This window comes from Micropterus salmoides, unplaced genomic scaffold (assembly GCF_014851395.1).
Source record: "Micropterus salmoides isolate LMB-PRFRI ecotype aquatic unplaced genomic scaffold, ASM1485139v1 Ms_hic_scaffold_6, whole genome shotgun sequence".
NCBI lineage: Eukaryota > Metazoa > Chordata > Actinopteri > Centrarchiformes > Centrarchidae > Micropterus > Micropterus salmoides.
Genome location: NW_024044348.1, coordinates 8856603 through 8873224, shown reverse-complemented (window position 1 = coordinate 8873224; position 16622 = coordinate 8856603).

The following is a 16622-nucleotide window of genomic DNA, read 5'->3' as shown; positions in this document are numbered from 1 at the left end:
CACCAATAAACTACAACTAACAGGGAAAACAGACTGAACTAAGATTAAACAGAACACAGCACAAACATGGACAAAATAATACAGAAGTACACATACCAGGAATGACACTAAACATGAGCTAAACGAGAGAAACAGAGCCAAACAGAAGGTTACATGAAACAATGGCAAACTCAGAAACCCACAGGGAAAAAATAAAATAATACTGTAAAATTATTATATCTCCCCACAGTTCAAAATGCTGAAACTATCAAATATACCTGACCTGTTTGCTTACATTATTGGACGCCATCCAAAACATTATACTGAAATATAACAAAATAAACAAAATAACCCACTAAATAAATTGGGATTGTGACACTCAGAAATCATTTTGTTATGTTACAGTCCATGTAACTCATTCAGGTTCAGGAATGGGCTTCATCTGGATTTCTGTTGGAAACATGAAATGATTTATATTCATTTTTGCCTCCAGCTTCTACGAAGACTCACTTGCAATTACTGAGAGGTCAAGAAATTAATGTTTTCAGTGACTAGAGTAGATGTGAAGTAAAGATTTTATAGTACTAATATATAATACTTTTGCTACTAAGGCCTTTTAAAAATTTGTGGTTCATGCAAATATTGTTTGAAGGTTTAAACATTTTAATAGTGTTATTCTAAGTCACTCATTTACGCACCATTGAAATTTGAGATCAAAATGTGTACTTTTTAACCCTTAGAGTAAATTTAATCTCTGTTAAACATTCTGTCTTTCAACCATTGTGTAGTTTTTAGATTAGGTATGTCATTTTAAAATAAACTAATCAAACAGCATTATTTGTTGTCAAAACATCCTCAGATTTTACCTGGTGGCACTCAGAGGTACTGTATCAAGAGGAAAGGACATTAATCACAACCATGTGAGTGAGTGAATGTGTGTGTGTGTGTGTGTGTGTGTGTGTGTGTGTGTATATATATAAATATATATATATATATATATATATATATATATATATATATACACACACAAAAGCTATTAAAATGTAAATAGCATGATTGCCAACATGTCTGGTGTTTCACTACTAAATGTCAATAAATAATAATCCCAGAGTTTGAGCTGTAAACCTGTTTATATAATTTCCATATAGAAATACATTTACCAGTCACTTCATTAGGTACACCTGTACAATTGCTTGTTAATACAAATAGCTTATCAGCCAAACACATGGAAGCAACTCAATGCATTTAGGCATGTACAGGGCTTAAAGTTCTCAGCCACTGTGCCAGAATTCTGGCGCAAGGTGTTTTTGTATTCGACAAAATATAAACATGTCTGTGGTAAATATTCTTGCGTTGCATATTTTTTTAACTGTCGCGTGTTATGTGTGCGAAGCGCCAGTGTTCCTCTACACAATTGGTGGCTCGGTGGCTCTGTCGGTGTATACACGAAAGAAGGGGACTGGCACTTCCTGGCTACTTGGACACTCATTGGCTATTGTAGGCCGTGACAAGGGCATGAAAGTTTCTATTGGGTAAATTAAGTCACTCAAAAGGTCAACGTGTACAGACGCTTTTGTGTTTACATGCTATCTGTGGTTAGGCTAATATATAACAACACAACAGAAGTCTGTGTGTATTTATTGATATAATAATGCGTTTTGGACTAAATCTTTTACTGGATTGGATATTCTGGACCTTTGCCAACATATCTAGGCCATTTTTGTCGGAATGTAATCCACATTCGTTATTCACAGATAAGTGGTGTCAATATTTATTATAGGGAGTGCTTTAAGTGGGCCACCCATCCCAATAAGTTACAATTTATTCTTTGGTGTCCTGGGACTTTTCTTGCGTACCAGTGGGCTCTATGTGGCGTTCTTCTGTTCTCATTCTCGCCTGTCTGCTAATCTCTGTCGGCGGAGACAGAGCAGGTAGAAGCCTTAGCCTTTCATGCAGCCATGAACAGAAAGTAACTTTTCATGAACTGACCAATCACAGCCTGCATGAGGTGGGACATTAAAAAAAGTCTGATGCGCTACAGCAAACTTTTAAAAATGTTGAACTTGTTGTTCAGCATGAATAATTATTGACGAGTTAGTACTTAGCATTAACTAATTAGAGCCTAACCACCATGTAGATCATTTTTCTTAAAACAAGGATTTGAAATGAAAACCCACAGAAATGAAACAGCTGTCTAACTGGAATTAATATACTTAATCTACTAACTTATGTTAATATACTATTATCTGAAATTATAATGAAAAGATTTAGCCCTAGTACCAGCCGATACATATTCCTCCATGTGAATGGAGAGTACCAGTAGGGCTGGCAATATAACAATAATGATAATTGTCGCAATATAATTTTCCTCAGTAACAATTTAATGTGTTACTAATGCAAATGCAAACAAATGTCTTTCATTTTCATCTGAATTGTGAACAAATCAGCACTTCATTTTTCTAAGATATTTAAGGGACTTAACAAAAGATTAAATTTACTTAATCATAACTGCTTTGAATGTTTTACCTCAGATTTGTGAAGTGATCCACTGTTTGGCATCAAGTGTTTGCTGTGACCATAAAAATAGTTTAAGCCACAATTAACCATCTGGTTTCTTCAACTTTTACTCAGGAGCAAAAATCTGCCTTTAAACTTAAAAGAAATAATGATGAAAATAATCGATATTGAATTATATGAAATGGTATGGAATCATAGTAACATTTTTGGCCATACTGCCCCGTACCAGCACCTATATTTTTCACTTCAAGCACTTGATTATAGGTGGTGGCAGAAAATGTTACCAGAATGCAGGAAATTAAGTGTTTAATGCTCAAAACTAATGGGGAGGGAACCCAGACCCCCCCCCCCCCGTCATATTTCCACATTGAACATTTTCTCAAAACAGCATACAATTATTTTCTCATTGTTCTTGTGAACCCAGTCTCATTTTTCCTCATGTTTCGTGAGCTAAGTGTATGCCACACCCCTAATCTTATCCCTTATGTCCCCATCACTTTTCAACATAAAATAACGCTCTTGCCCCCTACCTCCATCTATGTCCCGAACACATTTCAGGCACAGAAATGTTTTTTGCTTTAAGCTCTGCACATAGAAGTGGTCAAGACATCTTGCTGTAATTCAAACTGAGCATCAGAATGGGGAAGAACGGGGATTTAAGTGACTTTGAACGTGGCATGGGGATTTTCCACGCACAACCATCTCTAGGCTTTACAGAGAATGGTCAGGAAAAAAAAGAAAATACCCAGTGAGTGCAGATGTGAGGATGAAAATGCCTTGGTGATGTCAGAGGAGAATGGGCAGACAACTTTGAGATGACAGAAAGGCAACAGTAAGGGATGCAGAATACCATCTCTGAACACACAACACATCAATTGTATTGTTGCCAACCATGCCCATCCCTTTATGACCACAGTGTAACCATCTTCTGATGGCTACTTTCAGCAGGATAATGCACCATGTCACAAAGCTCAAATCATCTCAAACTGGTTTCTTGAACATGACAATGAGTGTACTCCACTGGCCTCCACAATCTCCAGTTCTGCAATAGAGCACCTTTGGGATGTGGTAGAACGGGAGATTTGAATCATGGATGTGCAGCCGACAAATCTGCAGCAATCGCGTGATGCTATCAATATAGAACAAAGCCTCTGAGGAATGTTTTCCAACACCTTGCAGAAGTATCTCACATAGAATTAAGGCAGTTCTGAAGTGAAAAGGGGTTCCAATCCGGTACTAGCAAGGTGTACCTAATACACCAGTGAGTGTGAGTGAATCACTACTGGCCCAAACATGGTTCATTTCAGAGAATGTATAGTGCCATTTTATAACATGTCATACCAGTCCAAGACTGCTCCTGTGCTCTCCTACACTGTGCAATATCCTCTAAAAGCTCAGCCATCACCCTGGGGGTTCAAGGTGGAGCTAACAGACATTTAGATCTTCTCAGTTGTCTGCTTTAATATCAGATATGGGGGATTATAGAGGAAAGAAGTCCTGTTCGCACACTGACCCCAGAGTAGTAAAAGCATACTGAGACTTAGTGTTCCTCTCTGTAGCATAGGCTTAACAATCGAGAGTGAGCTGTAATGAGAATATGAGGTGAAACCCTCTATCACTGAGACACTGTTTCTTTGTGGCTTTCCACCTCAATTATTTCCATATTTCCAAATGTCTAGTCAGCAGGGAGAGACTGAAAACTGAAAACTCAAAAATCTCTGAAAAAAGAAACTGAATCTCACTTCGATGTCATCCTCAAAAAAGACAAATTTTACTAGAGCTATGAGCTTCCTGAATAGCAACCAGTTTTTGCATGTGAGTTATCAGAACATAATTGATGTCAGTGACTTGTGGAAGGTGACCTTTGAAATATGACCTTTTGTATGTCATTTATCATAATAATCTAGTAGTGTCAAAGGTTAAATCATGTCCGTTTGCTCAGCATTCTGGGTCTGGATGCATGGCTGCTTACCATCCCAAATGAAATGTGTGTTCCCCAATCACCAAGTCAATGAGGATGAACAAATAGGAAGAGACACCGAAATCCAAGGGCATTGTTCATTTTAGCCAATTTGATGCAGCCTCCTGTTGAGAGTGGGATGTGTTGTCGCTGTAGGTCTTAGATCTAATTATCCATCAGAGGCGGGACATTGGTTTTATAAAGAGGGTCAAGGGAGACTAATGCGCAGATGTTTACAACAACAATTCCTCCTCTTAAAGCAGGTGAGTAGTTGTGCAACAAGTATGCAGGGATATTTTAGGCAGCAGAGTAAATTTGTTTACTGTAACAACATAAAGTTACCAGTTTCCAAAACTGACTGCACCTTGAAGAGAGTGGAGTGCAATGAGGGCACAGAACAAAACTTTTGAATGGTATGCTGATATAGAATGGGTAATGGGTAATGCAAACAGGGCTAACCAGCTCTGGTGTCAAGGAAATAAGTTGCTTTTCTTTAAAATTCTCTCTCATTATATCTGCTGTATGCAACACTGTAGGACTGTGACTAATTGATAAATCACATTTTTGGGTCCATAAAATGTCAACGAATAATGCAAAATGCCCATCAGAGTTTGAGCTCCATGTCTTGTCTCGACCAACAGTCCAAAACTCAGAGATGATTTTCGATTAATCTCATAGTTGTGTGCAAAATTGAATAATGAATTCTAAAGTAGTGTATTGCGCACTTTTAATATAATGTAGTGCTATATACACAAAAGTGCAATAACGTGGTTTGCAAAGACTTTACACAGTAGCAATAAAATATTTCTTGTAAATCTAAACTTAATGCAATCAAATATAAAAGGTATTGGCCACTGCCAGGGCATTACCTTTTAGAGCTTGTTAAAACAAGTTAGAGTCCAGAGCCACGATCATAAAATCATAACAGGCACCTACTGAGCAACAGTTTAACATATATAAATCTGTTTCCTGTTTTTTTTTCCTGAACAGGTATCAGCAGAATTTTTTTCTCTTTTATCAGGGAGCAGCATAAACAGTTTATGTTCAGTAGCAAGTGTCCCTGTTAGAGTGAGGTGAAGTGGTCATATGTCTGCCCGCTGCCGAAGTTGAATTGTCTTGAACCTTTTGAGTGAGTGAAGAGATCGATCCTCGCTGAGGATCCAGAATATATTACTGTTCACTAAATAGGACATCAACAGGAGGCAATTTGCATGGCAGAGCATCCCCGCAAAACTAGATGAAGGCCCGTCAGGTAAAGTTATGTAGCCTATAAGTGCCCTCATAAATGAATAATCTGTATTTTAATTTTTATTGTGATTTGGCCGTTTTTGAAAATCTAAATATCAAATGGACTGTGTCTCATTCTCATTAAAATTAATGTCCTAATAATATAATACAATAAAGTTATTATAACGTCATTATGACTGTCAGTCAAATTGATAGAAAAGAAAATCTAAGGCTGATTCACAGGAGACATTTTGACTTGTCAAAGTCAGAAAAAGTGAACTGAAAGTTCACAGCTTGTACCACACAAAAGTTTTAACCTAACGTTGTTTTTATTCTGACTAACGTTACAATGGAAATCAAATCCAGCACTCTAGCCAGCTAATATAGCACACGGCAATCATGTTTATTCTGTCAGGCAGACAAAGCACATGCAAGCTCAGAAATCACCGTCTTTGACAACACATGAAAACGTTCTTTAGCAAAAGGCTAACGCTAGTTTAACAACAGACATCTGTAGTAGTTAATATCACAATCGTGCAATGTCGATGTTAAAATGACCGAAAACACTTACATTTTAGCTTCATTCGCTGACGCAAAAAAGTCCTAAACTGCCGCTGCAAAACCATGGGAGCACAACCAAAACAAGAATCTTCTTCTCTGGTTTTTTTTTGCCGTATCCAACCACCTTGTTGAGGTGCACACCGCCCCCTGTCCCGGAGTGTGTCATTTCAAGGCATTACACTTCAGGTTACAGGTTCAACCAAAACACCATGCTGTGTGCATCACTTAAAAGGGTCCCCTTGAAACACTTGCGTTGTGTTGTCGAAATCTGTTGTGTTGTCGGAATGTGTTGTGTTGTCTTAATGTGATGTATTGTGTTGTCTTAATGTGATGTATTGTGTTGTCTTGAATGTGTTTTCTTAAGTTGCAGTGCGTTGGCCTCTCAGGGCCACCGTACAATACAGATAAATCCCATTCCCACAACATTAGGACAACTCATAATAGACAATGATCATTTCTTCAGTGAAAGATTACCCCCCTAATAAATGAATAAATTGTTTGCATACATATATTACATACATGTTTAATTTAAATTGGAAACCTTTACGAATAAGAGCTGCGGTATGTCAACAATAATATTCCTCCCGCACAGTGAGAGGGGAAGTCAGAATTAATGGGCTACCACTTTGTTTGTTTTGCTGAGTAACATACAGCAAATTATGATTCATTCAGCACAATGAACACTAATTAACATACATTCAAATGGGTCTTTTTTTAGATGATTGTGCCTGGAGAGTTGTAAAACTCTTGATTCTCCACCAGCTATCAGTTGAGTGTTCTCACTGGAAAAATGACAGCATTGGTTGCTTTAGCTAAAACAAGCTATTCATGTTTTTTTGACAAGCATCCTCTTATGGCTGTGTGAAAAATGATTGCCGTCTCTGAGAAGCAGCAATGTAGGATAGTTGTTATACTGCAGCAAAACCTTAAAGAGAGGAGGTTTGGGTGGAGGCTGAAGGGTCTGGCATTTGAATTTGACACTGGAGACTGCTGCTTACATGGTGTGCCAACAGTAAGTTGTTTTCTTTTAACTATGACCATGATTGTTCTCTAACCTTCATCGTGTAGTTTCTTTTGACCATGATCACAAACTTTCCCTGTCACAGTCGGTGGGTGCGCAAAGCTGGAGAGAGCCCACTGTGAGCTGAGATAGAGTTCCAGGGTTTATTTATCCCTAGCATGACAAACAGGCATGAACAGAACTCACAGGTACAGGTAATGTCCAAGAGCAGTAACTGGTAGTACATACAACAGCGCGGACATGCAACAATGACCAGACAGGGAACGAACAGAAACACCAAACATTTATACACAGGGACTAACGAGCAGGGCGGGAGCAACACAGATGACTGGGATCAGGGTTAACGAGGCAGAGAGACAGAAGGGGAAAACAGAGAGACTGGATGGCAGGCAGATTACTGGAGGAAACAGAGAGGCAGGCAGGCAGAGACAGCAAAGGGGAACAAAGAGGCAGGCAGACAGAGTAATAACTGGGGGAACAGACGGAACACTTGCACTGGCAGACATGGGGCAAAATAATAACCATTACAGACAGAACACATATAACAAAATACCAGACAAGAATCTAACTCAGACAATAACAGAAACCCACGTAACAGACAAACACTGACCAACTATAACACAGGGATCATAACAGACAAAACCTAAACAAGAACCCAGAACTAGAACGCAGAGTACCGAGCAGACTAAACCAAAATGATGCAGAGAAAGAACTAGAAGCAAATACTACAACATGAACTAAGGCACAGGACTAGGAACAAAGACATGGAACAAAAACGTCTCCCCAAGAAGGGGAACGAGACACTGCGTCGGTGACGACACTATGGGAACGGCTCTAGGCGCTATCGTTCGAGTGACGCCAATAGCATTGGAGTAGTTTCATTCAGCCCTGCCATGCCTAGAGGCGTTCCCATAGTGTCGTCACCTACGCAGTTCGAGTTCCCTCAAAGGGGAACCCAGACTCCCCAACAAGACACACAGACAGGACTGCAACCCAAAACCCAGACACAGAGAAAACAAAATCAACACACAGAGGAGACATGGCCAAAATACTATAATCCTGATATTCCCTAAGTTGCTTAAACATAACCAGATCTCAACCATAGTGGTGAAATATTGTAAAACGGCCATATAAATGTGTCATTTGGAACTAGGGATGGGGATCATTAATTTTTATTGATATTGATACCATTATTGAGACTGCTTAACGATTCTTTATCAATACCACTATTGATACTTTACTATTATTTGGTGATGGTTATTTGGTAAGATGAGACCCAACGGGCCTGAGCTAGGCCTGCACGATATGAGGAAAATACTCAATGTGCGATAACATTGTTATATTGATGACATATCACTTGCGATAAATAAACAAATATTGAAGTGTGCATATTAGCTGCCTGGTTGTTTTTAAATTAATTATAGGATTAGTATTGAATATTTTAAATACAACTAAATGTTGTTTCTAGATCAGCAACATTAATGTTTACAACAGCAAAGTTACTATATAAACTCAATATGTGACATCACAATATTGAGTGATGTTCAGAAAGAATGAAGAACTCAGACATCAGTCAGCATCTTCCTCTTCCTCCTCCTCTCTGCTGTTATTCACTGCCTGCAGGTAACATTACCTGGTTGAAGCCAGCAGCTGAGTTTACAGCAATGTGCCAAATTTTAAGACTACAGACCAGTCTATGCTACAGACAACCAGCTTTCAATTTAGCTTGTTTGTAGCATTTGGCTAATGCCAAGCTAACGTTAGGTGTGCTTGTCTAAAACATACAGGTGGAGAGACTGAGGACAGAGCAGTTTAAATCGACCCTTTCTACTTGTTTACCCTACACACAGGTGTATTGATAACGTATTGTCTTTTTACTCACAAAAGTTTTATTGCACGTACTTACAGTAACAAGCGTAGCTGTCGATAACTTTACTTCCCCGCGGGGGTGGAGCTAGACTCTCAGCACAGTGGAGCTTCATAGTGGGCCCACGTGCTACAAAGTCATTTTATCCAAGTTTACATGACCCCAGACTCAATCCGAAAGTCCACAGAGTCAGTTTGCTTCACTGCTGCCGGAGCAGCCGTTCTACTAAATGTTTGTGCTCACACCAGAAGTGCTGCAGTGCGTCCATAGACTGAGTGCGTCCAGGCAGCATCCCAGCGTCAAGCAGCACAGCGCAGATGAACCGGGCAGGAAGTCAGACACAGAAACAGCAGAGAATTCGGTCAATTTTCAAAATAAAATACCCGTTACAGACTTCCGATTGTGTATCAACACTAAACACAGTTAAATCAGACAAAAAAGAAACATATACATATACTACGTAGCCTACTTAATCATAGTAGAAGCACAAAAAGCATGCACTAATCACCAAATTAACAAAATCTAAACGTGTCGGCAAAGTCCGGCAGGTAAAATGCTCTTATTCTGAATTGCTCCCTTTGGTAGTTGTTAGATGCACCCGTCAAGACGAGAAATGAAAGCGATCCACAGAGCGCTTTGAAGAATGTAGTAGGAGCACAAAAAGGACAATAAAAACAAGTCATTAACGTGGGGCAACTACATGCTCCGCTGCTGAAATGTTTCTGAGAGGCTTCCAGTGGAAGTCTATGTCGCAAATAAACCGCTGTGCACATGCAGCCTACGCCCCTCCCTCAGAATTCCCATGATGCATGAGCGTGAAGGGAGTTTTGTTAAAATGTGCTAATAAGTTTGCCATTTGTTTGAAATACAAATGTTACTTTATGATTTATGTTTATTAAAACGTGTCTCCTTAGAATCTAGTGTGTTTGTTGGTAATTATCATTCTTGTGGCGGTTTACCAATGAAACCATAAGTGAAGGGACAGTTTCATTTGATAAGAGCTGCTGAATTCTCCAGTGTTGCAGCTGCAGCCTAATGATAAAGAGTCCCAGGCTCGTGTAATACCGTGTTTTGGTGCCATCAATAAAACACATTAATTTTCTTATTCATCGCATTTCAGGTTAAATCATATTTGACACTCGAGACATAACGTAACGTTATAGGACCCGCTAGTCTCGATAGCAGTATCGGTAAGCTCGGACCTTATTGATTTTTGGTTTTTGGAACTGGGTCCTTTTAGAACCGGGTATCGATCCCCATCCCTATTTGTAACATTTGTGGAAGGCACTAACCAAACAATTTCATCCTGCTGATAGCGGTGCCAGATCAGAAAATGCTCATGTTTCTTTTTTTAAATTGAATAATAAACAATCACTGTAATAAAAAAGATTGGCAATATAATTGTGAAAATTGGCCACATAATTGTGATAGCTCCCATCAGAGTCTCAAAAGATGGAATGCATCATTGACATCAAACTTAATGTTTACATAGCTAAAACTGCCTATTTCACTTTGACAATTCTGGTGGGATAAAACCTTTTTAGGCTGGTGGCAGTCAGCCAGTCAACAACAACTCATGCGCTGCTCTTTGTCCTTCATTGTGCCAGTAATTTACTCCTTTCTTCTTGTCCTTTCTGCCTGCAAACATTTTCTTTACTATTTGAAAACATTAAATAAAATTATTGAAAAAATAGATCAACAGTTCTTCTCTCTAACATGTCTCCATGTATGCACGTCATGGTCCAAACTTCTGACTTCCACCCCCCTCTCTCAGAACCACAGCTGGTAAACAGAAAAGGCATACTAGCAAAATTATATACTATTATAGTTATCCTGGACAGAATAGGAAATAATAGACAGAAAATGATCTTCCCACCAAGTGAACCTAAAGTCAGGGATAGAAGGGATAAAAGACAAGGCTGCTTGTTTCCAGAGTCAAAGCTAAATTTGTCAAGACTGTTTCTCATATCTTGATATTTGATAGACAACCATTTCTTTTACACATGCACAACTTTGAACGGTAAAAAACATTTTGTAAACTTGGCCGACCTGTTCAACTTTAATCAGTTATAGAAGAATACCTATTGGACTGTCTAGTTTTCTTTGAAATGCTTGCAAGGCCAAACAGACTGCTCCACAGAGGACAATTGAAAAATCTTTGTTATTGCTTCTGGTCTGCTTTACTTGCTATGATCGCCCTATTTCAGTGTCTGCCTGTTTTTGTTGTGTCTGTGTTATTCCTTCAAAAGTGGGAAACATATGCAGTATTTCTCCTAGTTTCTGTGCACAGAGTAAGTTGTCAATGTAGTGTAGCTAGTGGGTTAATTTCATAAAACATGAGAGACCATGCTGTGCAGGTCCACAGTAGTAGTCGCCTTCTGCATATTTTTAAATCAAATCTTCAGTTCCACGAAAACAAAAGCATATGCATGGCATCATTATGCAGTTTTATGTGTCTTGTGTCTACATCATCATGAACAATAGAAAACATTTGATTAGGCCTGAGACTCACATTAAAGTGAAGTGAGTGGAGTTGTTATTGTTTGGGCCATAAATCTGCTCGACCATTCAGGTTATAGAAGTAGTAAAGTGCATTCATTTGAACAGCCTTTAATGTGAAAGGGGTCACTTACAGAGAACCTTCTTGTTCCTTCATAATTATATATTAGTGCTAGAAATTATGAGTTCTGTGGACTCCACCCATTAGTTAGTTCAGTGTTAAGTGGCCTTATATCCTTTTCCATGGAATAACATTTAGATACGAGAAGGTTTGTAAGTCATGTAATGCAGATTATCAGTTTTTTAAAGTAAACTCAAAAGGGTTTTGTTGAATTGCAAAATATCTTTGATCCTATGGCAGCATAAATTCAGCCTTTTTTTAGAAACAATTATTTTCTGTACCCAGCACTCTGCCCAGTTTTCTCTCCAGACATTTTTACTAACAAATAGCTTTTTTTTATGATAAAGGAAAAACATCAAAATGGTAGAGGGTGGTGGCTGCTGCTTATTAAAACATAGAAGTTTCATATAATCTTTATTGGGCTGCACCAATGAAATATTAAAATGATATTTCCATGTTTCTGTTATCATAATGTACTTATTTAAAGACCCATGGTATTGCTTAAAGTAAAAATTAAATTCTTGCTAAATAATGCAGTGTTATTTTCTACCACATATGACATAAGAATTAGAGTGTGTGTCCTCACTGAGGAGCTTATATACAGTGGCATTTGTGTGAGGTATCTTTTGCTTTGTAAGTGCTAACTGGCTTGAAAGATGCCTTTGACCATTACAGTGTTTTGCTGTGCATTAGGCCAGTGAAGGTTACTAAGAGCCATAGATGCTATAGGAGGTATTTTTATGGCGTCGGCTTTAATGAGAGAGTTGACAGTTGTTATAAGTTTGGGATGACTGGGGGACTTAATGAGCATCTAAGATAGAGGTGCACACTTTTAAACAAAGGTCTGTATATGTTATTTGTGAATTATTTAAAAGTGGTGTTTTAGCTGCGGCCTATTTTAAATCCAGTCTTTGGAGACAGTCTGCTATTAGTGAAACATGGTATTCATCCAAACTTTAATGGTGCCCAGTTGTTTACTAAAAATACTCTGACTGCTCTCAGCGAGTGCCTGATTGTAGAACATTTTTCCAGAGAGCTGGACCCTTTTGCACACTTTTCTTTTCTTTCACAGAGTACTATCTACACTTGCTGTTGGTCCTTCTGCATATGAAGAATTGCAACTGCATCTTATGGCAGTATATACTTAAGGGTGTCAAGTGAAGGCTGGCTAATTATAGAGCAGAAACATGAATTGATCAGGTACATATTATGATGCAAGTACAGTAATAATCATGCTGCTTTGTCTAGAGCTGAAAAGGTTAGTCGATTTATCAATTTACTGGCAGCTATTCGTTTTAATAACTTTTAAAGCAAAAATGCTAAATTTGTTCCTTGAATCTTCTTAAATGTGATGTTTTTATATTTTTTCTTTATTATATATGTACTAAATTTAAATTTGGGTTTTGTACTGTTGGTTGGATAAAATATGCAATTTGAATTTTTAATTTTTAATTTTTTAATTTTTTTACTGTTTTCTGACATTTTCTGACATAATGATTATTCAAGAAAATCACTAGGAGATTAATCAATGAGAATAATCAGTAGTTGCTGCTCCAGCTTTGTCATAATTTTTGTCCTGGCTTAGAAGACCAGTCACTGGCCTTTAGCAGCATCTTCTACCTATATACCATTAAAACGGAAGTAGGTAGGTAATAATGGTGTCAAACTTCAGAGGACAGAGAGTTTAGTTTGGGTTCCATAACACTATAAAGGCTGATAAGCAAGTTTTGTAAGCCAGAAATCAAACTCACTTGGTATTGATCAACAACCTTATCCACCCAGGGCAGATATATTAAGGTAATTTTGTGCTATGAGGCAGTAAAACCTTGAAAAGGCTTATTTGATATAAGCTGTTCCAGGAACCTGTCAATGTTGTGGAAATTCCTTGGTCACTAAATGAGGTTGATAATTGTCCAACCTTACGTAATGTCCATGTGGAAGAATTTCATCATGGACAGGCTTATTCAGGATTTATGCTTACAATTATAACCTTACAATTATTTGCCTTTGTTTAACCTTGTTTAAAATCGTGTGTTTTATTGATTTGTCTTTAATCACATTAAGTTGTCTTAGTTATTTATGTGTCTACTTGTCATTTGTCAGAAGTGGTACAAAAGTACTAGTCTTAATTCTTCTCAAACATTGTCCACTACTTTCTCTAGACCACTTAACCATGTCAGGCAACAGGCAGAATGAAAAGGGTTTTACAGGCTTCAGGTCTACAGGAACATGCTGTTATTAGATCTGTACGCTCTACTAAAATAAATTAATTACTGTGGTTACACGAATGAATACAAAACATCAAAACTGAGTACTTAACAGTCTGACACATTCTGTGTATTAATGTTTGTAAAGTACTGTGAAAATCTTTCCTTTATAGGAAAAATAAATAGAATTGTAATTACCATTTTGAAAGGATACTTCATTTTACAACAGCAGACTGAGGAAAGTGCTTATCATTGTTGGATCAGAATTTCTGAAGGCTTGAAAATTGTGTTTTGTTCACTGGTCTGCTTTGAAATGAGCCTTATGTAACCAGAATTTGGGTGGTGTGACTAAAGCAATTAATTTTATGGGTCGTGGACATGTACGTTTTTCTTATATTAAGACAATACAAAAACAGTTTTGTTTGTAATAGTGTTTTATGTCAAAATAATATCTGTAATTATGAGTGTTATTCAGTCTTATCCCACTTTGTCACCTTTTCAACTCATACTCTGTGATGAGATGCATCTAACTTCAATATTTTAACTGGAACTCTCATCCAGACTCACACACAAGCGCAAAAGGCTTAGGCTTTATAGGTGCAAAGATGAAAAATGGTCAGTGTTCATTTTTGCCCAAACCCCTAAACCAGGCACTTTAGCTCACGAGAATAGAGCCCTGTACAGTCCAAAAACTCCAGCCCTAGCCCTGGCCTGTGGTGTTCAAGACCTAGCCTAGCTTTTCCCGGGACCCGACGGGCTTGCAGACCTCCAGAAGAGACACCAGAAGTGTGTTTGGGACTAAAATCAGGCGCATTTAGTTGACTAGAGGGTCATTGGGGCTGGTCACAGAGGCGGTGTGACATTTAGGCATTTAGTCTGTCTCATTCGGGTACAAACACATCTTGGTTGAACAAAGGTTTCACAAAAGGGTAGTTTTTAAGTAATTTCCATACTCCAAATCAAGTACCCGAGTACAAGTACTCATGCCCATCTCTACCACAGACACCAAACTTAATTTTGGCTGACTTATCAGTCTAGTTCTACTCTCTATTAGTCCTGGATTTTCGAACCTCCACTAAATTAATTTGGCATGAGACTTACACAAATATGTGATCAGTTTCTTTATAAATGAAAGTTTTTTTTTTAACTACTAACTACACACATTATTAACTACAAGACACACAAATTAATGGATAAATGCAACCATGAATAAAAGCAATGAATACGGCAACAGACATCTAATAAAATGAGGACTATTTTGTATTAAATGACTATGCCTATGTTGGCAAGCTGTATTAAATTGTGTAAACACAAGAAACCACTAAGTGGATAAAACTTTAATATTGACCAGTGATATCATCTTAATGCACCATTCAGAGAGGTTATTGGGAAGCAAAAGTGAAATACTTAACGATTCCGTTTCACAATTATTTTGAAAGGGGGAACCTACTTCTGACTTAATGCTAATGGTCAGGAGACCTAATGCTAAATTACTTTTAGTAATGTATAGCATTGACCCCAATATAGCAGGTGGTTCAGATGGCGGAGTATGATGCTGGTTGATTCTCTTGCGTGGGTCGCTCTCTGGCTTTCTTGGATGTTTTCTGTCTGATATCACAGTTTGGCCAGCTGATATGTTTTTGTCTCTCGTGTGAAACTCCAAAGAGCTCTTGGGCATTTTCGGGCATTCTCTATCCCACATGGCGACTCTTCTTGAGTCAGCCTGTCTCTCTCTGTTAAGCAGGTGGCAGGGTGATAACATGTTCACACACCCCCACCTGACTGGGTGTGATAGAACCATGGTTGTTTTCAGAGTTTGTTAAACTCAAAAGTTTGTTCCAGTTCTAACCTTTGGTCATGTTAGAAGTGCAGGCGTTTAGCAGCCAGAACACATTTCTTTCTCTAATAATAAGTAAGTGATATTAAGGATATTTGGTAAAGGTGGAGTTAGTGATTCTGGAGAAAGCTAACACCATGAAAAATACCATGATATAGAGCAGCCGACACAGCAAGTAATGTAACTATGTTAGTTAAGTTGTGTGTTAGCACACCGTCACTACAGTTGCTGCTGCAAAGCTAACAAGAAGCTAACATGCAGAGATGAGATGGTCCTAGAGCCAGCACACCAGCTCCAAACAGCAATACTCACAACTCTCCTGCTACTATAGCTAACATCACAACAACAGTGTGTCTTGGTGAACTAGAAAGTAAGCTTAATGTCCGTGTATAACGTTACCTGACACTCTAATGATAGTTGAAATAGTGTTGTGTGGTGGGGTGTGGGCCACTTTGTTTGTTGCCCATTGACAGAGCCTGCGCTGTGTACCAACACCAGATTTTTTTTCAGCACACACACAGAATGGATAGCTGACTGTAAGGGTGTATTCATTGAATTTGAGAAAAGGACGTGTATTGGATTAGAATCGCTTACCCTACCTCTAACCAAAGTTTTAATGTCACAAATGGCAATCATGTACGAGTGTAAAATAAAGCTAAATACATGTCAGTGTCAATACATTTCAGAGTACAACAGAATATCTTGTGTCACCTTACATTTTGTCATATTGCAAGCTATGATCAATTCATTTGTTATGTAAATGTAATCTCACACATCACTGTCTCATTAGTTGTTAAACAAAACCAGACATACCATCTTAATATTT